The sequence below is a fragment of the Aotus nancymaae genome, unplaced genomic scaffold (assembly GCF_030222135.1).
Source record: "Aotus nancymaae isolate 86718 unplaced genomic scaffold, 86718_ANA_hifiasm-v0.15.2.pri h1tg000020l, whole genome shotgun sequence".
In the NCBI taxonomy this organism is placed as follows: domain Eukaryota; kingdom Metazoa; phylum Chordata; class Mammalia; order Primates; family Aotidae; genus Aotus; species Aotus nancymaae.
The window spans coordinates 60,301,261-60,328,603 of NW_026988432.1; the positions used below are offsets into that span (position 1 = coordinate 60,301,261).

General features: G+C 39.6%; 1 protein-coding gene and 1 long non-coding RNA gene across 4 annotated transcripts in view; one reads left to right on the forward strand and one right to left on the reverse strand.

Annotated features, from left to right (window-relative positions):
• The window catches only part of DLGAP1 (DLG associated protein 1), a 989,022-nt gene that overhangs the window by 493,531 nt on the left and 468,148 nt on the right, over positions 1–27,343 (reverse strand). For all 3 annotated transcript variants that reach the window (XM_064379376.1, XM_064379377.1, XM_064379375.1), the window contains exon 4: positions 12,979–13,064. The gene's annotated coding sequence lies outside the window, so the exon portion shown is untranslated. The remainder of the gene's footprint in view (positions 1–12,978; positions 13,065–27,343) is intronic.
• LOC135276076 (uncharacterized) lies at positions 1,247–26,602 on the forward strand. The gene is made up of 3 exons (XR_010343645.1): positions 1,247–1,457; positions 12,200–15,357; positions 26,286–26,602. It is a non-coding gene; the product is annotated as an uncharacterized LOC135276076 (long non-coding RNA).

Here is a 27,343-nt window from a genome sequence, read left to right on the forward strand (position 1 = left end):
GCATTACATGTAAAATTCTTCAGTGTAGCTGTTGCTTATCCCATTGTAACTAACCACTTTGACTTCTTTTCGTGTGTGTCTTGCCTTGACATGCTTTCTTTATTGAAGACCATAGAAAAATGTATTTCTTTGTGATATTTTGAAAAATGTCAAATTGAAGAGATTTTCATCTCAGGAGACTGAGCTTTTATAATACAGAGTACTTCTCTCTCCTGATGGTTAATCCAACCACACAGTTTCACAATAAACAAGAGAAATCTAGATTAATAAGGCAGTATATGTGGAAAAATCCTTTGACTCTTTGTGGCTTCTTTCCCTATGCCTTGAAAATGTTCATTAAAAATCTCCTACTTAGTATGCCTCATTATATTGGTTTGCTCATATCAGTCTCCCTGTTTTAATGATCTACAGCATAGTTTGAAAAAGTTTCTTGTTTGGAATATCCTTGGCCAGGCCATTACTTTGTAAAGTAGGGAAGTCTGGTGGCCCTAGTTGTTCTTTTGAACTGAATTCATAAAATGATTTTAAAACATAGATCTGTCAGCTTTTCTCTTCTATCAAAATTAATAATTCACATAAAAGCCACCTATTTAAAGGGAGTCTCGGCTGGGTATGGTGGCTCTTGCCTGTAATCCCAGCACTTCGAGAGGCTGAGGCGGGTGGGATACTTGAGTCCAGGAGTTCCAGGAGTTCCAGATCAGTCTGGGCAACAGGGAAAAACCTGTTTTCTACAAAGAATACAAAAATTAGCCAGACGTGGTGGTGCACACCTGTAATGTCAGCTACCGGGGAGGCTGAGGTGGGAGGATCACTTGAGCCTGAGATGCAGAGGCTTCAGTGAGCCGTGATTGTGCCACTGTACTCTAGCCCGGTGACAGAGCCAGACTCTGTCTCTAAACAAACAAACAAACAAATAAATAAATAAAGGGAGTTTCATTGTTAGCAACTTGTACAACCTGAACAAATAAACTGAACTATCAATATTGGCATGTTGAGTGCACAGAGATTTTCAAAAAGAATTACAATTTCTCTGTAATAACGATCCAGATTATTTAGCTAATAGGGGTCCCTGGAAGACCTTTAAGATCTGTTCGTGAAAGAAAAGGAACCCCGGCAATTCACAAGACAACTCAGAACCCTGGCAATTCACAAGACAACTCAGCCTCGTCACATCTGCTCCTGGGGCAGGTAAGAAAATCCAGTTTTTAATTTTGCTCTAAACAGTTAAGGAGATAATCAAGTCAGCTTGGGATTGGGTTGTGCTCAAGAAGGCTGCAAAAAGATTACAAAATAGCCTCCCCCTGGCAGAAATGTAAAAAAGCCATTCCATGATTTTTTTTTTCAGTTCTGCCAAGGATTTATCTTCAGAAGACAAGGAGATGAAGAGACAAAACCTACTGCTGTGGGGACCCAAGCAGGAGCCCCTCTCTTGCACCGGCAACTCAAGTGGGAAGAAGGTAGGAAATCCACAGCACAGGGGAAAGAAAGGGAAAAGGAGCTTGGAAACAAGATGAGACAGGCTTCTTTTGAATAATGGAGAGGACTCTTAGAAAAAAAGAAAAATAACAGAATAAATTTTTATTCACTGATTCCATTTCAGCACAGCAAATGCTCTTTGAAAGAAAGTCATTGGCTTTAATCAATTGCTTTCTTAGAGAGTTCTGTTCATACGTAGGTGACAAAATCAGCGGTCATTTAATGACAGACTTAGAATGTGCGCTGAGAATGAAGCCATTGAGATTTCCTTGTCTTTCCTCCTTTCAGTAAAAGTCAGGAAGGGGAGAAAGGGGAGTGGGTGAGGGTGGGGCAAGGAGAGCAATATCTTATAAAAGTGACAACATGTTTTGCATTTGATTTTTTTTTCCCCTGCTGGAGTTTCAAGTGGGTTATCGTAAGGAAAGGAAAAACTGGAAATTAACCAAACATGGTCCAGGCTGGGGATGATGAGTTCAGCAGGGGCTTTAGTGGGACCTCCTAAGCGATTCAGGAGAAAATGAAGCTCTCACAAGCTCCCTTCTCATGGGATCACTGACTAAGCTTCCCCAAAGCAGGGCGCAGCAACAAAATCCGGGTGCAGCATCTTTTAAAGGGGCTTAAGACCCACTTCAAAGCTCATCACAGCGAGATGTTGCGAAGACAAAGTTCTAGATTTTTATAGAGTAGAAAATGCTTCCTTTTGAACCAAACAAAAGACAAGATATATGAGATGAGGAAAAAAAGGTTCTGTCTAAAAGCCTGACGTGTGTAAGGAAGAGTTTCCTTTCACTGTTGTTTTCCCTTTGGTTTGGTAAGAATGTGGTGAGTGAAATAAAAAGATAAGGAGGGAAGAACCACAAAGACCCCCTCAAAGGGTAAAACTCTTGTTTATTAAGAGTGAGAACATTCAGTGGCCTGTGACCCTCCTTTTCCTAGGCCACCTTCCCCAGTGCTTGGCTCTTCCCTGCCTAGATCCGGGTGGTCCAGGCGAGGCCCTGGCTGGGGGCTGAGGGTTGCGGGAGACAGCTCTGGGTCCTTCTGTGCGACTCCTCCCTGTGCTGGTGTTTCAGCAGCAATCTGCCCCCCAGCGATGGCAGCCTGTCCACAGCTCTAGTGCCCACAGGCTTGGGAACCCCGTTCCTTCCCCTAGTCTGACTCTTCAGGCCTACAGTGGTGAGGGCTTCCCACTGTGCTCACTTCTGGGTCCCTCGGCCTCTCTGGCTGTATTTTCTTAACTCTGACCATTGCTCTGTAAACAGACCCTTCTTTAAATTCGCCTCAACCCTCTTGAATGGGACTTCTCTTCCATGGATTCTGACTGATAGAGGGAGGCTAAAAATATCTCAAACCTGATAGAAGCTGAGAGGAGCTGAAATTCCAAGTTGCAAAAACCTGGATGCTTGCTACTATACAGAGGAGGGAAAACCATTTATTATTTATACAATTGCAGGCAAATAGGCTATAGAAATTCCGGGTACAAAAGATCTGAAGAGATGACTAAAAACCAACTAGGATTAATTATATTAATCATGGACTTTTAAAACCACCAGAACCACCTGCTGCTAAATTATGAAGTCCAAACAGACTTCAAGAATTGTTCAAAACTAAATAATGTCAACTCTCTAGAATGATTTATTCAGATTTAAGTAGGCCAGACTCACAATTTGGAGCACAGCTCTTTAGTATGTATAGATTTAAATTTTCTAAAAGAGAAACAAAAATTGATTTGTTACCTGACTATTAGAAAATTCATTGCATATTTAAAAAGTAAGAGAACTTAGCTGTCTGCCTGTTCCGAGTCTGAGGTGTAAATGTTTACCTCATCATATATTAAGCATCTATACATTATGCTCAATACTTTTTGCAAAATGTAGCTTAAAGTCACTACTCACAAGAATTTTATGCCCTTAAAATAGACAACAATGTAATTTTAGAAAATGTAAATAAATTTTCCTAGCTTTTGTTTTTTTTTAGCTTTGGTTCTATCCTTTTAGGTAGAGGCTGGCATTATGGATTAGTTACTTAATACACTTTTGTTGCTTTGGAATTCGCTGAGTTGAAATGAATTGAGGATGGAAAGAGAAAGCTGGAGTGAGAGCTAAGATGCTCTCAGAATATTCTAAAAATGTGCTGCAAAGAAGCCTGAGCGAGTAGAGGAAAATAAAAGGAATGGTAGATATAAGTAAAGGATAAAATGAGGTAGGAACTAAATATTATACAGGCACTTGGGGTTAGTATTTATGAATTGTTACTTTCTGGCAATGCCTACTCTTTTGTATCTTCTTTGGGACAGAAAATTCCATAAGGAAGACTTTTCCAGAAAGAGCTTGAATCCAACCTTATAAGGGCTCAGGGTTTGAACAAAGCGTCTCCTCCAACACCTTGTGAATAATACGTATATGGTCCATATAGCTTCACAAAGTAAAGTTAAACGTACACATTCTTTTGTTGCTATTAGACCCCATTTATCGCACTAGCTGTTGGGGATTTGATTTGAGCGCTCCTTTTCAAGCCTCTTGAGAGTTCCGCGCTAACAACACTGCCCCCTAGTGTTCACTCGCTTTAGTGCAACGTTACTTTCAATATATACACTGTATCAGTGTTTTGCTATAGAGAATGTAAGTTATCTTTCTTTAAGTTATTTAGACATTTTATATTATTTATTTATCCCAATAAGATATTAAAGCATGCTAAACTGGAATGATTTTTTTCTCATAAATCAGAAAAAACAAAAGTTCAGATACTATTAAATAATTCCTGATTTAATAAACAGAGACAAATTACCTAATATTTTTGAGCACTTATTATGTTAGGTATGTAAGAAATACTGTAAAAGTGAAGTCTGAGCAAGCCTAATTAAATGTTTAACTTTTACAGTTAGAAACATTTTGAATATATTTATTAATTTGATCTCAAATTTGAGGAAAATAGTAAAGATGGGAGAGAAAAAAGGGAGAATTTTAAAATTTTACATATCTAAGTGGTTTTGTATTATGTTTTAATTAAAAAATAGTTTAAACAAGTCCATTCTGATGAGATGTAGAAATTCAACTTGCAGCTTTAGGACAAAGTGAATTTGAAACAAAGGAATTCTACTTGAAATGTGGCTAGTGTGACTGAGGAAGGAGTTTCTAAATTTTCATTTAATTGGAATTAATTTCATTGATTTAAATTTAAAAACTGATACTCAATTCAGTCATTGAAAATTTTAAAATATGCTTGTAACAACTTAGGTATCTGAATCTATTTTTTTTCAAATGTAAATTTTAAGATATCTATCTAGATTAAATATTTCTAATAAAAATTTAGCATTTGTGGCCAGGCACGGTGGCTCATGCCTGTAATTCCAGCACTTTGGGAGGCTGAGGTGGGCAGATCGCAAGGTCAAGAGATTGAGACCATCCTAGCCAACATGGTGAAACCCCGTCTCTACTAAAAATACAAAAAAAAAAACAAACAAAAAAAAAAAACAATTTAGCATTTGATACTATAAGTGAAAAATGTAAACCACATTTCAAATGTTTAGTACAAAGCCAAAAGAATGTAATATTTCTCATTAATAATTGCTATATTTAGTACATGTTGAAATTGACATTTAGATATATTATGCCAAAATGTATTATTAAAATTAATTTTATTGATTAAAAAATAAAGGCTTTCTAACAGCATAGAAATCATAACTATGTATTTATCTATCTGAAAAAACTGAGATAATCAAGTTTTCACATTATTAAAAATTGAAAATATATCAGTATTTTCCATAGTGCAGTGTACATACCACTGGTGATAAATTAGGCAATGCAAAAATATAGGCTTTTTATCGTTATGCAATATTTGAGAAACAGTGAAAATGGAACTGAGATATCAAACCTATGATTTCACAGATATTAATATTTATGACTACCTTACATATTAATTACAGTGCTCATGTTCATAAATTTTTAGTAACTTTGACTCCACCATTAAAATGCATTAGAAATGTGAGTTGCAGAGTTTTCTAAAGCCTGGCTTTTGCTCTTTCTATCCTTCTGGTGTCATTTAACATGTTCCTCGGTCCAGCGTATTTCCTGTAAGTTGTAGTTAGAATTAAGAACAGCACAAACAATAGAAATATGAGCCACAAATATAATTTCAAATTTTATAATACACATTTTAAAAAAGTAAAAACAATTAAAATTAATATTGATAATATAATTTTATTTAACCCAATATGTCAAAAACACTATGTATGTAGTCAATATTAAAAATTATTGAGATAGTTTACATCCTTTTCTCATATTAAGTTTTGCTATCTGGTGTATATTTTACATGTACAGAGCATCTCAATTTGCCCTATCCACATTTAAAATGCTCAGTAGCCACATGGGACTAGTACTGAATACAGTAGACCCAGGGACGTCATCAGATTGAGGTTCAATTTTTGGCAAAAATACCCCATAGGTGGTGGTGTGTACCTCCATACAGAAGCACATGTCTGGTGGCCTTTTTGTGAGATTGGCAGTCATTGATTACCATTGTCTACACTCAATAATTCACTAAAGGTTGCAAAACAGTGATACTAGAATTTTAAAATTCTTTCTTCATTTATTAGATGGAATACTTCTATCAAGAGAAATATCTCATCAACCACTTGGTTACTTGGAATAATATGCATAGGGAAGTTAGAATAAATGTTTGATCTCTTCCTTTTATTTGCTTGTTTTTAAAATAATGATTTTGGTTTCCTTGCATTTTCCAAGGATGATCAATGATCAATTTTATTTTGACAATATGATTAGGAATTCATGACTTTTAATATTTGATGTGTTTCAGTTCATTGCAGTTATTACATTTACTATTGTTCAAATTTTCCCATCTTTGGCCAGAGAACCTCTTTTAACTTAATAGCAGAGTTCTGATATCACCAAAGTAGTTTATGATATTCCACATCCATCTTGTACACTTCCTTCCTCAGACCTGTAATCACCTATTTCTTCAGGGAACCTTTGATTCCTTTTAGTGGAAAATGGTATGTAGAGAACATTATCTATGTGTGTGAAGGGTTGACCACGTTCTAAGTCTTTTCAGAGAACAATGCTAGAAAACATGGATTTAATAAAATAATATTCATCATGAATTCATGATAATGTTTCCTATTCAAATTCAAGTGGAGGATTTTTTTAGTCTCCTTTTCCCATGCCAAATTTCAAATATTTATTCATTTACTGTATTCATAATACACACACGCAACAGTCTCAAATAAATATAAGACTACCACCAGCAAAATGATTACAAAAATCAGCTTAAGACACTTTGCAGTTGTATTTGTCCTTCTGATAACATTCTGCTAACACAGTCAAATTACTATGTTTTAGTCACTTGGAATAGGCCCTTTGGTGCTGTTCTGCCACCTACTGGATAAACTGGCTCAACTGTCTTATTTTACTTTTGATGTTTAGGAATCACTTTATTTTAAATTTAATTTCACTTTATTATATTGCAAAGATGTACATGACTCTAAAGCCAAATTTACAAAACAAGTCTAGTTTTTCTCCTTGTCTCCTCAACCTTATTTCCTTCCTCTACCTTTAAATATTTTATGCGTAAATGCTGTATTTATATGTCCATTATATATTAAGCTATAATTATACAAAACTGATATATATTTGTATATTTTTGTATCTCCACTCTCCTCTATTAGACAATTGGTAGCATACTGTACAGACTTTTCTCCACCTGAAAGAAACATATATATTATTATTAAAAGTCTATATTTATCTAGCACCCTGGAGTGTTGAATTTTGCTTTGTTAGGTGATCTGGAAATCTTTTTAAAAACTAAATTTAATTGGTAAATTTATTTTTAGGATCCAAATGCTTGGCATCACTTTTGTCATGTTTGTTACATGTGTTTCCATCCACACAAGCATGCAGACACATTCACATCTATATACCTGTGACTACCTCTATCTTTACTGCCTTATGTTTCTACTCTTTTCCTATGTGGTCTGTATCAAGGCTGCTCCCTGAGCTGTTTGCTACCAAGCTATGATGGCTTGTAAATAGAAAGTAACAAAACAACAACAACAACCAAACACATTGAGAAATATTTAAAATAATTTGATTATTGCCACTAGAGTCAAGCATATTTTGTATTTCACAAGTGTCGCTTACAAATTATTGGGGGAAAAAAGTGGTCCTTCACTACAGAGTCTGAGAAGCACTTGTCTACATTATTTGCTCACGTGCATGTGTTCTGTCTCTCTCCTATCTTTTTGTTTTGTGTGTGTTTGAGACAGGGGCTCAACCTGTCATCTAGGCTGAAGTGCAGTGGTGCCATCATAGCTCATTGCAACGTGAAACTTCTGGGCTCAAGGGATTGTCCTGCCTCAGCATCCCAAACAGCTGAGACTACAGGCATATGCTACTGTGCCTGGCTAATTTTTTAAATTTTTTGGTAGAGAATAGGGTTCTCACTTTGCTGCCCAGGCTTGTCTTGAACTCCTGAGCTCAAACAATCCTCTCGCCTCAGCCTCCCAAATGACTGGGATTATAAGTGTGGGCCACTGAACCCAGCCTCTTTTTGTATTTAGAAATGTTTGCACTATTTTGTTCTGAGCCCTTTTTTATTAACATCTTCTTATAATCTATAATTTTATTAACATCTCTAAATAATACTTTTAATCCCATTTTTGCTTTTTTTCCCCCATCCTGCTATGACTAAAATTGAAATTAGCTAATAACCTCTTCTTTACCTTCTCCCCTGTTCCCCGGCATCTCTTTTCAACAGATATGTTTTTATTCTCCATTGATATCCTTGAGGCAATCATAGAGCTTATTCTACTGTTTATATTGTCTTTCCAATTTATGCTCCCTGCTCATTTTTTGACAGTTAATTGTATATAGAGCAAATGGCCATCACATTTTATACTCTCTCCTTTATAAACTACAGGCACTATGAGTTATCCAAAAAAATGTGTACTTAATGCTCACTGCCAGTCTATTGTTACCTCTCTGGTCATATTGGTTTCCTGAGGTTTGGTCTCCATACATTTCCCAGAAAAGGCTCACAGGAACATTACTTCTTGAATTCTTGTGTGTTTATTAAGAATTGTGACCATGACTACTATAGTTGGTTAAAACAAAAAAAAAAAAAAAAAAGAATTGTGACCATGGTATTTAAAGATCAATGTTGCTGGCTATAAAATCTTCAGCTGACATCTGCTTTCCTTAATGTTTCTTAAATATTTTACACCATTGTCTTCTGGCATAAAGCATTGCTGTCGAAAAGTCTGATGACAATCTGATTTTCTTTCTCTTATAAGGGATATTGACCTTTTAACTAGTGCCAAAGAGACTTTTTTCTTTTTTAAAGGTCAATAGTTTTACGAGACTATGTTTATATGTAGGCCATTCTGGGCCAATTTCACCAAGTATGTCCTTTCAAATGTTGGACAAGTCTATTTTTGTGTCAGAAAAGTAGTCTTTGAATTATAATTGATAACATTTGTTCTTTCATTGCATTGATTTTCTTTTTTAGGAACTTCTATTATATGTTCCTTGGTTCTCCTATTCCTATTGTCTATGCCTTTTTTGTATATATGTTTTAAATCTTTTTATTTTAAAGCTATTCATTCTTTCCTTTTCTATTTTTCTTAAGAAACTTTCTGTGGCGTTCATTCACCATTTTGTTTCTTCTAGTCTAGCCTAAAACTTTGAAATAAGTTTTTCCTCCAATTCTAATATTTTTCTATTTTTATAAACTCCTTTTCAAGTCTTTGTTTTTTCAAATTAGCTTCTTTTTGAGTTTTTAAAATTCTGGGTTTTGCTGTCCTTTCAGAGTGGCTATCTTTTTTTTCCAGATTGATGTAAAATATTGGATTAGAATTTTCTTCTGTTTTGTTTGCATATCTTTCTGGCATGCTTTTATTGTCTGCAGAGACATTACATTCCTAAATTTGTTTTTCTTTATCATAAATTCGATGACCATTTTTTCTTTATTGATGTTTAAGTGAGATGAGTTTTATTGTACTCTTAGAAGAGAATGAACTAGGAGAGTTTCCTAGCCCTAGAGATTTAGAGCTGCCTTTTCTATTATTTCTGGATGTGTTACAAATATGTATCTTTTATCTGTCGGTTCTTTGCTCCTCCCTCCACTTGTACCTGCATCTTCTTTCTTTTGCCTCCTTTGCTCCTATTGTCTTTCTCCTGCTTAATTTGGATTCTGTTCCAGTAGTTTCTCCTCAGTGAGGGATGTTGGCTATTATGGGTCCCTTTAGGGTCCATGGGGCCCAGGCTGTCCAGCACAAGCTAGTTCACCCACAAGTTGGAGGCAGCAGCACTCTAGGTGTTTCGGCTGCCCTTCCCTGAGTGGCCCACCAAGCTTTGTGGCGAAACTGTCTTCGTTTCTCTGCTTCTTGGGGCCATCAGAAGGCCCTTTGTCCTCTTATTTCCTCTGACGTATTGAAGACACCATGCAGGTCTTAATCTCACCAGTAGTTTATTCCAACCCACACGTATTTGGAGGTTTATAGGGATGTGTTTTCCCATTGCTTTACTGGAGATCTTTGTCTGTGGGATTTGCTCGTGTTATCTTAGTTGCTCTGTTTCCATGGGGTGATTTGGGGAGGTGGAAAAATTATGCCACCTTGCCACTACTTTCCCAATTACTTTAAGCAACCAAACTTTTAGTCTACTTCTGTTGTACTTTGTTAGTAAGCATCTACCTGCCCGTCTATGTTAACAGGTTTTCTGATGCAACTACAAGTTGACCTTTGAATAACACAGTTACTGCACAGGTCCACTTATAAGTGGATTTTCTTCTGCCTCTTACCCGCTGCCCCCACCCCGAGACGGCAAGACCAGATCCATCTCTTCTTCCTTCTCAGCCTACTCAATGTGAGGATATGGATAAAGACCTTTACGATGATCCACTCCACTTCCACCTAATGAAATATTTTTTCTCTTCCTTATGATTTTAATAGTAACACATTTTTTCCTCTAGCTTACTTTATGGTAAGAATATAATGCAATATAAATTACATATAACACACAACATATGTGTTCAACAACAATGTTATCGGTAAGCCTTCCAGTCAATAGTAGATTATTAGTAGTTAAGTTTCTGGAGAGTCAAAAATTAAACACAGAATTGTGACTCTGTGGGGTTGGTTCCCCTAATCCCCCACATGGTTTAATCAGCATGGTCATATTGATGTCCATGCATGTTAATATCTGAGCTCTCAATAGGAGAATATGTCCATAGTTCAGGGATCTACTGATGTCTTTCTATACTGCCAGGTCTCTCTCTCTCTCTCTCCTTATCCCAGTCTGTGAAGACTCTCTGCATATCTCTTTGTTGCCATTGTCTTGAGCGTTCTGGATGCTGACACAAGACCAATTGAATGTGGATTGTCCATCTGAAGTGCTCCTGTGTGATTACTAGACCACAGGGCAGTCACAAACATCTCTCCTTCCTTCCCTTCCCCAACAGGCTTTGAGCCCTGATTCTTCATCAGGGTGGAAGAGGATAAGGCTTAGAAAACCATGACCCCAGTGGGAACATATTAAAATGAAGGGGGAATATACTGAGAGGAAACAATAGTTTGATAACAGCTTCCCAGTTGGTTTAACAGACCTCCCCAGGGCTGTAGTTGGATTCTCTGCTCTTGGTAGAGAGGGAGAGGGTGCCATGGAATGGCTATGGATCCATATCGCCTGGGCATCCTCAGGCACAGGACTGGGAAGTGACTGACTGAGATTTAAGGGATAGGAGAAAAGAGAGAAAAGAAGGCAGGAGCTCAAGGATGTAATTTCTTTTTGGACCCATCTTCTTTTTCAGGGGCTTAACGTCTTTTTTTTTTTTTTTTTTGAAAGGTAACAGATTTATCTTGAAGGTATTTATAGTGATTCCTGCTTAATGTCCAGCTAAGAAATTCTTTCAACTCTAAACAGAAAACAAAGTATTTCATTTTACAGGTAGAGATAAAAGGTATTGAATGGGAAAATTTGAAAAAGGTGGGGTGAAAGTGTCTCCATCAAAGAAAAATTGAAGACATCGTATCTGTGGCTGATTTAATAGAGAGGGAGAACACAGGAAGGCAGAGGGGCTGGGGAGGGGCTGTAAGAGACAGGAGGAAAATTTCCCAGGGGAAGATGGGAGCAGCAAGTGGATGCTGGAAATGGCCATAAACTGCTAATTTCCTAAGTGTATTTATCTTCATTTGTGCACAGGAAAACAAAGGCACAGTGTGGGTAGATTAACGGTCTATATGAATGCCAGGACTGGTATGGCCTCAGGATCTGAGGAAGGAAAATGGTCAGGTATTTGGTAGGATGATTTGAAGGTAGAGAAGTGTCAAAGAACTGATGGTCTGACTTGAGTCCTGGTGTATGATGTAAGAGCATAGCAGATTATAATATTCAGCATAATTTCTGAGAAATCCACAGAAATTACAGTGTCCAGGGCATATTAGTAACTGAGGGTCATATAATTAAATAAATAATTCTTGTAGATGGTTTATTTGTAAGTTAGTGGACATTTCCTTTATAAGCAAGAATGTCATTTTGACTTCAGAGAAATAGACAACTTTATATTTCTGAGGCCCTTATGTTTTCTCTATTGTGGATGCTGTATCTTCCCTTACTAATGAAGGATCACAGGAATTGAGGTAATGAAACACAGTTCTCCTCTCTATGGTATTAATATTTTTCCCAGTTATTGTTTTTCTTTTCCTGTTTTCTAGATATGACAGAGCGCATGGTATAGGTACCGAACAGCTAGGGGAACAGCTACCCCCCAGGTTCTCTGCTTTTCTCCCGCTCTCCCGGGAAGTCCCTTCTTCCCAGCTTCCCTTTCGAATTAACCGGTTCTGCACCTGGATGTTAACACTATTTGGCTCCTTTCCCCAGCCAAGGTTAGTCTTCCATTTTTAGCCCTGAAATACACATGGATTAGACTACTAGAATATTCACTGATCAATAATGTGAAAAAACAAAAGAGAGAAACCTATGAGTCAGAAGCAGAAAAATAGTGAGTCACCAAAAAGAGGGCGTCTCTATTCTATTAATTTCAACTGCACAGTTTATGATAACCAGCATGTGAGAGATTCAGCCTTCATCCAAATAACGTATGTGAAGCCACACAGAAATTCAAGCTGTAGACAACAAGGCACATTTAAGAGGTTACGATGTCAGTGTTGAGCATTGATTGCTGATAAATTATTGTGCACTGACCTTTTCAGCTTGGGTATTTCTTTCCGTATTGTGCTTCCATAAAAACTCAGTTTGGGCCCATAGTTGCCTCAGAGGGAAAGAGGTGTGTTTGTGTTTGTGTGTGTGTGTGTGTGTGTGTGTGTGTGTGTGTGTGTGTTAGGTAGAATGTGCTGGATTCAGGAGGCATAGTGGGATGCTGGCATTTTACTTTGAAATTTAGATGTACACACCCAATAACTTGAGCCTTTTATATTTTCATTTAGGATATCTGAGCTCCATTCTTCCCTGACTGCTTCCAATCATGACTTACTGTTCTTAGCGCTGCTGTCATTCAACCAGGAATTCTCCGGAGCAGTCCGTCTAGTGGCATTCAGTGGATCCCAGAATAGATTTAGCCTGTTGGGAGCATAACGCATGTTTTAGTCTCCTGGTCACATACAAATGAAATAGGAAGGGGTGACAAATACAGAAATTTAGGAGCCCTATGACTCGACATCAGACAGACTTCTCAGATGTTTGGATGTCTATTATTACGTCTGATTACTTAAACCTAAAAAGTCTAAGACTGAATTCAGTTTTTTTTCTCTAAATGTTTTTCCTTCTAAAATTTCATTGCTGTGTTTTGGTGATACTCTATGCCCCAGCTGCCAAGTTTTCCAGATTTTTAAAATATATTTACTCAGTTCAATTATTTATTCAACAAGTATGTGTCCAGTTGGCATCTTGTGTGAGTCACATACTGGGCACTCTGGGATGGAGAGACAGGTCAGTGCCCACCCTCGGGAGTCCACAATGCGGCGGGTCCCTTTCTGCATCCTCTCCCTCCTGTCTCTGCTGTCTTTAGTTTCTTCCTTCCCACCCCTATTGCAGCTGCTCTGATAAGGGGCCTTCTCCATCACACCGAGCCCACAGCAATCGAGTGCTCCATGGCCTCAGAGAGCCTAAAAGCTACAGCTTCAAAATCCAGTTTCCCACTAACCTCTTTCTGCAGTTCTCAACCTTGGTTCTGCATCAAATGCATTGGTAACTTTTTTTTTTTATTGATCTGTCTGTTTTTGACATGGATGCCCAGGAACCCTCTTGTAGAGGGCTTGGTTCATATGTAATCTTGAAATGGTGCCTTCCTTGGGCTTCCAAAAAAGAGACAATTGTTCATTCGTTTGTATGTTTAGTTCATTGTACTTCACTTTCACTGATTAATTGGTATTTCTGTGCCACTCTGTCCCTTCCACTAGACCATGACAGCCCTGAGGCCAAGAATTGCTACCCTACTCAGCTTTCTGTAAGTATTAGTTCCTTTTACCCCATCTTTGATGCCTAATGATGGACAGTAAGTTCTTGCTACATCTTCATTTTATCAAGTATTCTTCTCTTAACATTTTGGTTACAGAGAAAATAGCAACCAAGGGAGACTAGTGAAGCCCCTGCCTCCTTTTTGTCTTCTAGGGCCAGGGCAGGGCTAAATTGTGCTTGAAAGAACAGAAAATGAGTTGTTCCAATTTTCTCTTCCAGAACGTCCAAGAAGCACTTGAAATTCCAGCATTCTCTTCTCTCCATGGGAAGCACCATTTCCTTTCTCATTTCTTCATTCATACTCTCTTCTCCTTGTCCCCAAGAAAGCTACCAGCCTATTCTCACCAACCAGTATAAAGTTATTTGTTTCTTGATAAGAACAGAGGAAACTCTAAGAGTGCTACTCCAGCTGCAGAGCTTCACCTGGATGCATTGTTGCAGTTACAGTTGGAGGAGTGCTAATCGTAGTTATCACAAGCAGCCTAACTCATCAAGCCTTTCGAGTTATGTGTCCCTGGAAAAATTAGTACTTCTGTTCCCCACCCCACCCCTGGGCTTTTTTTCTTTTTTTGAGGCAGGGTCTTGCTCTGTTACCCAGGCTGGAGTACAGTGGCGTGATCACGGCTCACTGCATCCTTGACTCCCAGTGTTCAAGTGGTCCTCCTACCTCACCCTCTCAAATAGCTGAGACTACAGGGACCTACCACCATGCCTGGCTAATTTTTTTAATTTTTCTGTACATACAGGTTCTCAATCTGTTCCCCAGGCTGATCTTGCATTCCTGACCTCGAGTTATCCTCCTACCCCGGCCTCCTGAAGTTCTGGGATGACAGGTGTGAGCCACCGCACCCAGACACTTCATAGAACAACGCAGTGTTCTACGAAGTGCAATGTTTAGCTGAATAAGAAACATACAGTAATTGTATAGAAATAGGGCTGTGGTGAGGAGTGAATGGGATAGCACGGGTTAAGGCTATCAATATAGCACCTGGCCCATGCTAAGCACTCGATACAAGAATAATCCCAGTAACACGTATTATCTTCATCATAGTCAGATAGACATTGCGAAAAGGGTCCCTGGGAATAATGATGGGCTTTGGAGGTGAGGTGGAGCCTAGGGCAGAGGCACAGCTTCTTGCTCCTGGGGCAGCTCCAGGCAGTGCTGACCGGAAGGGTTGAACGGTCAAGGACTGAAGAGTGGTTGAAGAGTGAATGACCCTTAAGGGAGCATTTGGGTTCCAATCCTTACATTTCCCCTTGTGCTGTTTTGCTACTTCCTTAAAAATCATTTTGTTGCTGGTCAGGTGCGGTGGCTCATGCCTGTAATCCTAGCAAGTTGGGAGACAGAGGCGGGCTGATCACCTGAGGTCAAGAGTTCAAGACCAGCCTGGCCATGGTGAGACCCTGTCCCTACTACAAATTACAAAAATTAGCTGGGCGTAGTGGCAGGCACCTGTAATCCCAGCTACTCAGGAGGCTGAGGCAGGAGAATCACTTGCACCTGGGAGGCAGTTGTGGTGAGCCGAGATCGTGCCACCGTGCTCCAGCCTGAGTGACAGAGCAAGACTCCGTCAAAAAAAAAAAAAAAAAAAAAACCATTTCATTGCTGTGAGGCATCAGAATAAAACCCTAAAGTTTTCTCAAAAGGGAAAATGTGTGTGTGTATTGGTTTGCTATTCAGTCATGCCATGGTGACTTATCTCAAGGATTTATAAATACTTATTATGCAAACCCTATGGATCCTAGTCAGCATTCACTCAGGAACTCAACCTGTCTATATTTTTAGGTTGTCTTGAGTTTACTTCCTATTATTTTGCATGTAAGAGTGGTTCCCCTTTTTGCTGCTTCTTTTTCTGTCAATGGCAAGCTAAAAATCCATATTTGGAAAATATGGCTATTCATTTGCTGAATTATCACATTTTTAAAAACTGGAATCAGTCACTAACAAACCCTGCCGGGCTTTTTCCTCTGTCTGGACTCCCCACCCACTGGGATTTTTCCACTGAACTTTATACATAAAGTAGCCCCCCTCTTATCCATGGGAGATACATTCCAAGATCCCCAGTGGATGCCCGATGCCCCAAACAGAGCCAAACCCTGTATGTAAACGTATAAATCCACACACACACACACACACCAAGTAACAACAAAGTTATTATGTCCAGCTCTTCCGTAAAATAAATATCAACTTGTCATCTCTTTGTAAAATTGTACACCTAGTTATATTTTTTCAGGTATAGTTAAACAAAAAATACCTATTTTCACAAGGTATTTGTATGCCATTTAGTTACTATCTTTGAATCCAAGCAGGAAGACTTAGCAAAGGTCCTGTACAGAAAGCTGTCGTGTCTTGTATCCGGCTACAATTTATTTTTAAAGTCAAATTTCTCAAAGACAGGCACAGCAGTTGGATACAAGCAGCTTCTGAAGATATATCACATCTGTCCAAGAATGAAAATCATTTTTCATGCCCAGAAATTTTGAACTTTCCAAATCACTCTGTGAAAGTGTTTTACTCTCATGCAATGAAAGGCAGAAAAACCAAAACCAGTGATGGGGAAAAATAACAGTTCCTTCCTATACAATTACCATACACTTTTGATTCAGGCAGTTCAGGACTCATTATGTTGCTTTTTTGGATTCTTCCTTCCTTTTCTGACTTTTGAACCAATGCACACAATGGGAACTGGATTATTCAAAGGCAGAAGAAGAAGAAATGCTGATGAAGCCTTGCTTGCTACAGGACGTGGGAAGGGAGTGACAGCCACTGAGCCTCTCTAGACTCCACTTTCGCTCCAGACTCCTCTTGACCTCTGACCCTGCCTGTGAATGAGTGGCGGTGGATCGTCAGGTCGCTGTTTTCCTGTCTGGCATCACTAATCTTGTATGAACAGCATTAACTACAGAAAGCATTCATTGAGATCCATGCTTCCTACTGTATTGCAGCTGATACTGGGACAACCACTACAGAAGCAGCAAACATTGCCTCGCTGTTACATATTTGTTTATTCAATCACTTCCTCGTTCACTCAATCAGCAATATTGTTGAATGTACCTGGTACTACTCTCCTAGATACTGGAGATAGAGAGGAGCAAGAAGGTGGGGTGCTTTCCCTCAGTTAACTTACAGTCTCCTGGAGGACATATATTATAACATGCCCTTGGCGGGATAGGGTTCTCTTCCTCCTTTGTTCCTTTATTTCCTTCCTCTCCTCATTCCATTGCAAGTGGAAAATTTCAGCACAATAACAAATGGAAGTTATGCCATGAGTGGGATTCATGTTCCCATGGTAGAGGTAGGTTTGCTTAGTAGTTATTTCAAGTTGAAGAATGACAGTGTCCACTACCCTCCCAGGAAGAGGAACCTTTAGGGAATGAGTCTCCTCACCGGCCCACGAGGAACAGCAGCAGGATGGAGCTGAATCATGCATGGACAGGGAGGCAGAAGAGAAGAGAAGAGCTCCAAGGTTCAGAAGGATTCTTAGACTCCCATATCTGGCTGACTTTCTAAAGACTGAAGACGTAAAAAGGGCAAGTAATGATCTGCCCTACTTGCAAGAACATGCGAGTTCTGTTCTAGAACTTGAGCACTTCTATGATCCACCAGGAGCACATTTGTCTTGTTTTCTTGTAACAGACTCTACCTACCACAGGACATGATGCAGGGTTACACACCATTTCGCTAAATATCCCATTGGGGTGAAAGTTTGTAAGCAGCTGATTCTTAATCTGCTTTTACTTTGATTGCCACATAGTTTAGCGTAGTGTTTGCTTAAGAAGCTGACGAAGAAAAATCAAAGTAAAATCAGATTAAGAATCATCAGGGTTTCTGGGTGTGGTGGCTCACACCTGTAATCTCAGCTCTTTAGGAGGCCGAGACGGGAGGATCGCTTGAGGTTCTGAGTTCGAGACCAGTCTGAACAACATGGCAAGACCCTGTCTCTACAAAAAAGTTAAAAAATTAGCTGGGTGTGGTGGCACAGGCCTATGGTCCCAGCTACTTGGGAGGGTGAGGTTGGGGGAACGCTTGAGCCTCAGAGGCCAAGGCTGTAGTGAGCCACGATTACATCACTGAACTCCAGCCTGAGTGACAGTGAGATTCTGTCTAAAAATAGATAAATAAAATTTAAGAAGATAAAGAATCCTTAGGGCACTTATGGTAGTTATCAGAAGGCAAACCATTCTACATTGGATTCGGTTTAGCTGTTTACAATACAAAACGCAAACTAACAGTGGCCTAATCATAGACAGGCAACCCTCAGGAAAAGCCCCCAGAGCTGGGCAGTTAGGTGCTGGTATTTTGGTTCTTTGCTATCCAGGGGCCTAGGTGCCTACTGTCTTTATGATCTTCCTTTCTAGATCTAGCCTCCAAATTTAAGGTCACCTCATGTTCCAAGACAGCTGCTGGAGTGCCAGCCTTCAAGCACAAGGCCAAAAGAAGAAGGAATGAAGCATGTGAGGCAACAAAAAGCACAGGAATCATACAATTGTGTGGAATGTATATATTTTTTGCGTCCAACTTTATTTATTAAATTTTCAATGCTATCTGTCCTTTCAGGGGTTGGTCCTTAGCTCCTCTATTCTTCTCATAAGAATGGAGGTGGGGATGCTACTACTTTAAGATCCACACCTTTCTCCAATCCCTTTATTTTCATTAATGAATTAGCTTATTCATCAAATGTCTACTGAGCACCTATTTGTCATAGGCCCTCGGCTAGTCATCGGAAACACAAGGATGAAAAAAAAAATCCTGCTGGCCCTGCACAATGGCTTACACCTGTAATCCCAGTACTTTGGGAGGCCAAGGCGAGTGGATCACCTGAGGTCAGGAATTCGAGATGAGCCTGACCAACATGGTGAAACCCCGTCTCTACCAAAAATACAAAAATTAGCCAGGTGTGGTGGCACATGCCTGTAATCCCAGCTACTTGGGAGGCTGAGGCAGGAGAATTGCTTGAACCCAGGAGGCGGAAGTTGCAGTGAGCCAAGATCATGCCACTACACGTCAGCCTGGGTGACAGAGTGAGACTCCGTCCCCCGCTCAAAAAAATCCCTGCCATCAGACACTCTCTGTCTAGTTATAAAGAGGTTGTAAGCACAGCGACCCCACTTTTATAAGTGTCACCAGAGGGGAGAGGGCATGAGTGAGAAAAGGCTCAAAGGGAGTGCAACCAGGCTTTTCTGAAGTGCAAGAAGCCTTCCCAGAAGACTTGATGTAGGGAGAAGACTGTTTAGAAACTCTTGATTGTCAAGGGGATGTATGTATTTCAGACAGAGCAATAGTACCTACGGGGCAGCAATAAATGAAATAGCCAATAGTCTGGGATGAATGGAGTGTAGAATGTGGTGGTGGAGAGGATGCTGCTAGCAGACCTCTGGGCTGGGCATGGTGGCTCATGCCTGTAATCCCAGCACTTTGGGAGACTGAGCTGGGAGGATTGCTTGAGCTCAGGAGTTCGAGACCAGCCTGGTCAACATAGTGAGACCTTGTCTCTACCAAAAAATAAAAATAAAAAAATTAGCTGGACATGATGAGGCACACCTGTAGTCCCAGCTACTAGGGAGGTTGAGGAAGGAAGTTCCTTTTAGCCTAGGATGTCAAGCCTGCAGTGAGGCATGATCACACCACTGAACTCCAGCCTGGGTGAGTTCAGTGGTGTGATTATGACCCTGTCTCAAACAACAACAACAACAATAAAACAAATTAGAAAAACAAACAAACAAACAAAAACCCTAATCCTCTAACTTCTCAGAAAAATAACAGCCATGAGCATAAGCACCCAAAGTCATGATGCATCCCCAAATATGATGACATCTGTATCCACTTTTATTTCTTACTGTGGCATCTCAGCTCTTCACACCCGGCAGCACAGTTGACTCTACAATATCCTTGGGCATCTATCTCTCCCTTCCATCCCTCACCATCTCAGTTCAAGCCTGATCCCTTTCCACCTGGTGATTACCAAAGCCTCCTAACTGCTTCCAGCCTCAGCTCCATTCCCACCTCTCCTGGCCTCTCAGTATCCTCCACCCAGCCAAGGGAGTGAATGTTCTGAAATACACATCTGCTTGTTATACCCCTGTCTACACAGAGCATATAATTTAGTGGATCCCCCTGGCCCCAGGGCAAAGTTCAGACTCCTCAGAGCAGCATTGATGGTTTTGACTGACACCTCCGCCCACCTGCCAGCCTCCACTCTGCCTCTTCCACACAAAGAATCCCCCAGCCACTGTAAAAACAACTGCCACTGTCTAACTGAACCACAGCCTCAGAACAGCACCAGGAGAGTTTCAGGGGCCAGGCCTGGGCATGAGACAGGCTGTTTTCAGGTTCCACGGGCTATCCCAAGCTGCAAATGGGGCTGGGAAATGCAGTCTGGCTGTGGCACAAGAGGAAGAGAAAGCTGGTCTTGCTGAGCACAGCCTGTCTGCTGTGGATCCTTTGAACTGGTCTGTGTATTTGATATTTGTCTTTTTCTTTTGATTCTATAAATTTTCTTTGACTATCTTGTTAACAGATTGCTCCTGTTCTTTTTTTTTCTTTTTTGAAACAAGTTCTCATTCTGTCACCCAGGCTGGTGTGCAGTGGAATGATCATGGTTCACTGAAGTCTCCACCTCATGGACTGAAGGGATCCTCCTGCCTCAGCCACCTGAGTAACTGGGACTACAGGCATGTACCACCATGGCCAGCTAATTAAAAATAATTTATTTTATAGAGATGGGGGTTTCATTATGTCGCTCAGGCTGGCCTTGAACTCCTGAGCTGAAGTGAACGCCCTGCATCATCCTCCCAAAGTGCTAGAATTACAGTTGTGTCATCATGCCCGGCCCTATTTATATTTTTTTTTTTTTTTTTTTTTTTTTGAGATGGAGTTTTGCGCTTGTTACCCAGGCTGGAGTGCAATGGCGCGATCTTGGCTCACTGCAACCTCCGCCTCCTGGGTTCAGGTAATTCTCCTGCCTCAGCCTCCTGAGTAGCTGGGATTACAGGCACACGCCACCATGCCCAGCTAATTTTTTGTATTTTTAGTAGAGACGGGGGTTTCACCATGTTGACCAGGATGGTCTCGATCTCTTGACCTCGTGATCCACCCGCCTCAGCCTCCCAAAGTGCTGGGATTACAGGCGTGAGCCACCGTGCCCGGCCGCCTATTTATATTCTTATATTATGATTGCAATATCCTCTCAATGTTCTGTGAAAACTAATTTAGTAATATTAACATGTAGTTTCTAAAAGTTTTCTCATTTTTAAAAAATTCTGGCTGGCTGCCTTACAAGACCTCCTGAAAGAAGCACTAAACATAGAAAGGAACAACAAGTACCAGCCATTCCAAAAATGTACCAAATGGTAGAGCATCGACACAATGAAGAAACTGTGTCAACTAATGGGCAAAACAACCAGCTAGCATCAAAATGGCAGGATCGAATTCACACATAACAATATTAGCTTTCAATGTAAATGGGCTAAATGCCCCAATCAAAAGACACAGACTGGCAAATTGGATAAAAACTCAAAACCCATCAGTGTGCTGTATCTAGGAAACCCATCTCACATGCAAGGATACACATAGGCTCAAAATAAAGGGATGGAGGAAGATTTACTAAGCAAATGGAGAGCAAAAAAAAAGCAGGAGTTGCAATCCTAGTCTCTGATAAAATGAACTTTGAACCAACAAAGTTCAAAAGAGACAAAGAAGGGCATTACATAACAGTAAAAGTATCAATGCAACAAGAAGAGCTAATGATCCTAAATATATACACACCCAATACAGGAGCACCCAGATACATAAAGCAAGTTCTTAATGACCTACAAAGAGACTTAGACTCACACACAATAATACTGGAAGACTTTAACCCTCCACTGTCAATATTAGACAGATCAATGAGACAGAAAATTAACAGGGAGATCCAGGACTTGAACTCATATCTGGACCAAGCAAACCTCAAAGACATCTATAGAACTCTCCACATCACATCCACAGAATAAACATTCTTCTCAGCACCACATCACACCTACTCTAAAATTGACCACATAATTGGAAGTAAATCACTCCTCAGCTAATGCAAAAGAATGGAAATCATAACAGTCTCTCAGACCACAGTGCAATCAAATTAGAACTCAGGATTAAGAAACTAAGTCAGAACCACACAACTTCATGGAAACTGAACAACTGGCATCTGAATGTTGACTGGATAAACGATGAAATGAAGGCAGAAATAAAGATGATCTTCAAAACCAATGAGAACAAAGACACAACATACCAGAATCTCTGGGACACATTTAAAGCAGTGTCTAGAGGAAAATTTATAGCAATAAATGTCCACATGAGAAGCAAGGAAAGATCTAAAATCAACACCCTATCACCAAAATTGAAAGAGCTAGAGGAGCAAGATCAAAAAAACTCAAAAGCTAGCAGAAGACAAGAAATAACTAAGATCAGAGCAAAACTGAAGGAGATAAAGAGAGAAAAAAATCCTTCAAAAAATCAATAAATCCAGGAGCTGGTTTTTTGAAAAGATCAACAAAATAGACAGACTGCTAGCCAGATTAATAAAAGAAAAAGAGAGAAGAATCAAACAGATTCAATAAAAAATGATAAAGGGGATATCACCACAGATTCCACAGAAATACAAACCACCATCAGAGATTACTACAAACAACTCTATGCACATAAACCAGTAAACCTGGAAGAAATGGATAAATTCCTGGACACTTGCACCATCCCAAGCCTAACCAGGAACAAGTTGAAACCCTGAATAGACCAATAACATGGGCTTAAGTTGAGGTAGCAATTAATAGCCTACTAACCAAAAAAAAAAAAGCCGAGGTCCAGATGGGTTCACAGCCAAATTCTACCAGACATACAAAGAAGAGCTGGTACCACTCCTTCTGAAACTATTTCAAACAATCCAAAGAGAGGAAATCCTTCCCAAATTATTTTATGAGACCAACATCATCCTGATACCAAAACCAGCAGAGACTCAACAAAAAAAAGAAAACTTCAGGTCAATATCCATGATGAACACAGATGCAAAAATCTTCAAAAAAAGATCAGCAAACCAATTGCAACAGCACATCAAAAAGCTTATCCATCATGATCAAGTAGGCTTCATCCCAGGGATGCAAGGCTGGTTCAACATATGCAAGTCTATAAACGTAATCCACCACATAAACAGAACAAAAGACAAAAACCACATGATTATTTCATTAGATGCAGAGAAGGCCTTTGATAAAATTCAACAGGTTTTATGCTAAAAACTCTCAATAAACTAGATATTAACAGAACGTATCTCAAAATAGTAAAAGCTATTTATGACAAACCCACAGCCAATATCATACTGAATGGGCAAAAACTGGAAGCACTCCCTTTGAAATCTGGCACTAGACAAGGATGCCCTCTGTCACCACTCCTATTCAATACAGTATTGGAAGTTCTAGCTAGAACAATCAGGCAAGAAAAAGAAATAAAGCGTATTCAATTAGGAAAGGAGAGGAGGAAGTCAAACTGTCTCTCTTTGCAGACGACATGATTGTGTATTTAGAAGACCGCATAGTCTCAGCCCAAAATCTTCTGAAACTGATAAGCAACTTCAGCAAAGTCTCAGGATACAAAATCAATGTACAGAAATCACAAGCATTCCTATACACAATAACAGACTTAAAGAGAGCCAAATCAAAAACAAACTTCCATTCATAATTGCTACAAAGAGAATAAAATACCTAGGAATACAACTAACAAAGGATGTAAAGGACCTCTTCAAGGAGAACTACAAACCACTGCTCAAGGAAATAAGAGAGGACACAAACAGATGGAGAAACATTCCATGCTCATGGATAGGAAGACTCAATATTGTGAAAGTGGCCATACTGCCCAAGGTAATTTATAGAATCAATGCTATCCCCATCAAGCTACCTATGACCTTCTTCACAGAACTAGGAAAAACCACTTTAAATTTCATTTGGAATCAAAAGAAAGCCCACATAGCCATGGCAATTTTAAGCAAAAAGAACAAAGCTGGAGGCATCATGCTACCTGACTTCAAACTATACTACAGGGCTACAGTCAACAAAACAGCATGGTACTAGTACTAAAACAGAGATATAGACCAATGGAACAGAACAGAGGCCTCGCAGGCAATGCCACACATCTACAACCATCCGATCTTTGACAAACCTGACAAAAACAAGCAATGGGGAAAGGATTCCTTGTTTAAAATGGTGTTGGGAAAACTGGCTAGCCATGTGCAGAAAGCAGAAACTGGACCCCTTCCTGACACCTTACACTAAAATTAACTCCAGATGGAATAAAGATTTAAACATAAGACCTAACACCATAAACACCATAGAAGAAAACCTAGGCAAAACCATTTAGGACATAGGCATAGGCAAGGACTTCATGACCAAAACACCAAAAGCATTGGCAACAAAAGTCAAAATAGACAAATGGGATCTAATTAAACTAAAGAGCTTCTGCAGAGCAAAAGAAACAGTCATTAGAGTGAATTAGCAACCAACAGAATGGGAAAAAATTTTTGCAATCTACCCATCTGACAAAGGGCTAATATCCAGAATCTACAAAGAACTAAAACAGATTTACAAGAAAAAAAACAAACAAACTTATTCAAAAGGGGGCGAAGGACATGAACAGACACTTTTCAAAAGAAGACATATATGAGGTCAACAAACATACATAAAAATGCTCATCATCACTGGTCATTAGAGAAATGTAAATCAAAACCACATTGAGATACCATCTCATGCCTGTTAGAATGGCAATCATTAAAAAAATCTGGAGACAACAGATGCTGGAGAGGATGTGGAGAAATAGGAACACTTTTACACTACTGGTGGGAGTGTAAATTAGTTCAACCATTGTGGAAGACAGTGTGGCAATTCCTCAAGGACCTAGAAATAGAAATTCCATTTGACCCAGCAATCCCATTACTGGATATATATCCAAAGGAATATAAATCGTTCTATTATAAGGACACGTGCACACGTATGTTCACTGCAGCACTGTTTACAATAGCAAAGACCTGGAACCAACCCAAATGTTCATCGATGATAGACTGGACAGGGAAAATGTGGCACATATACAGTATGGAATAGTATGCAGCCATAAAAAAAACGATGAGTTTGTGTCCTTTGTAGGGACATGGATGAACCTGGAAACCATAATTCTCAGCAAACTGACACAAGAATAGAAAATCAAACACCGCATGTTTTCACTCATAGGCAAGTGTTGAACAATGAGAACACATGGACACAGGGAGGGGAGCATCACAAACTGAGGTCTGTTGGGAGGGACAGTCGGGAGGTAGGGAGTTGGGGAGGGATAACATGGGGAGACATGCCAGATACAGGTGATAGGGATGGAGGCAGCAAACCACATTGCCATGTATGTACCTATGCAACAATCCTGTATGTTCTGCACATGTACCCCAGAACCTAAAGTGCAATAAAATATACACACACACACACACACACACACACACACACACACACACACAGACATATATAATTCTGGAGGGGCACGGTGACTCATGCCTATAATCCCAGCACTTTGGGAAGGCGAGGCAGGTGGATCACTTGAGGTCAGGAGTTCAAGACCAGCCTGGCCAATATTGTGAAACCCTGTCTCTACTAAGTGAGCTGAACGTGGTGGTGGGCGCCCATAATCCCAGCTACTCGGGAGGCTGAGGCAGGAGAATCACTTGAATCTCGGAGGCGGAGGTTGCAGTGAGCGGAGATCGCACCACTGCACTACAGCCTGGGCAACAAGAGCAAAACTCTGTCTCAAAAAAAAAAAAAAATTCTTTCTGTTTTCATTGGGGTCATTTATTCTGAATGTTCCTTTAAGCTCTAGTGTCTCTTGTGCTGTTGGGTACCTCAAATCATGATTGCTAACACTTGCCTACTGTTGACCAGGTACTATCGTAAGCATTTACATATGCAATCATTTAATATTTAAAACACCTCTCTAAGGTAAGGACTATTACTAACCCCAATATAGAGATAAGGAAACGGACGCATAGGGTTTCCTTTACACAGGTAAGGAAACTGATCTGTGCCCAGGTCCACACAGCTATTAAGTGAAGGAGTTGGATCCAAATCCAGACAGTCTGACCCTACAGTCTTCCTTTCAAATGTGTAGTGCACTTTGGATATCTGTTTGTGATTACAAGTTTCAAGCACTAAATTAGACAATGTAGGCAGTTGTCAGAGGCTTTGTCTGCTTTTGTGTAAAGAGGACAAATCATGATAATCATTTTTATATGCTCTATTCTCCTCAAATCGCTGACATTTCTTTCTCCTTTTCAGCGCAGGTTTCTCATACTTCACGGAGAAATAGAAAGCACCAGATGACAGCCACCATGCATTTTTGTCCCCATTGCTATAGGATGCTTCTAACAATCATAAAATTATGAAACACCGAATTCCTTAAAAGTTGTCCATTTGTGGATTTATCTGATGGTAACTATTAAATATTTAAAAGTACCTTTAATGTATCTACTTGTGATGATTGTCTGAATAATCTGTTCTCTGAATTCCACCAAAAAACCATCTGATGATCAAAGTCATGAACAAACATATTACTATAATCCTAAGCGGATAAGATAAATAGAGATCTGTTTATAATATACACAACATATTTTTTTATTCCTAAACTAATAAAATGATTATCAATCTGTAAAAGACTGTGAAAATCAATACTGTATACTTGGCTATACTTGGTGAGAATTTTGGAAACATATTTGTTCTTTTATTTGTGTTCTGGAAGATACTTAGACCACTTTTAAGGACGAGTCTAGGCCTCCTTATCCTTCACAGCAAATAGCAAACATAGTGATTAGCGGGGGTGAAGAGACAGTGGTCAAGGGGTACAAAAGTACAGTCAGATAAAAGAATGTGTTCTAGTGTTTGATAGTACACCAGGGAAATTATAGTTAACAAACATTTATCGTACGCTTCAAAGTAGCTAGAAGAAAAGAACTGTCATGTCCCCAACACAAAGAAAAGATAAATGTTTGGGGTGATAATATACCAACTACTCTGATTTGATCATTACATATTGTGTGCAGGTATCAGAATATCACATATCCCCCCAAAATATGTACAACTGTTGTCTATTAATAAAAATAAATCAAAACAAAAAGACCAAAATAGTAATTAATTATAGTGTCATTCTTAGAATAGGGCCAATCTGGACGAGAATCTGTTCAACACCGTATCCTCATTTTCTGGCACCCAGTAGACCCTGCAGAAGTTGTTTCGATTGGTCCTGCAGAGGTTCCACCCCACCCTCACCAGGTGCAGGTGGATGCCAGGTGCCAGGCTGGGAGAGGCTCCAAGTTCTAAAGAGAGTGTCGGTGGATGGT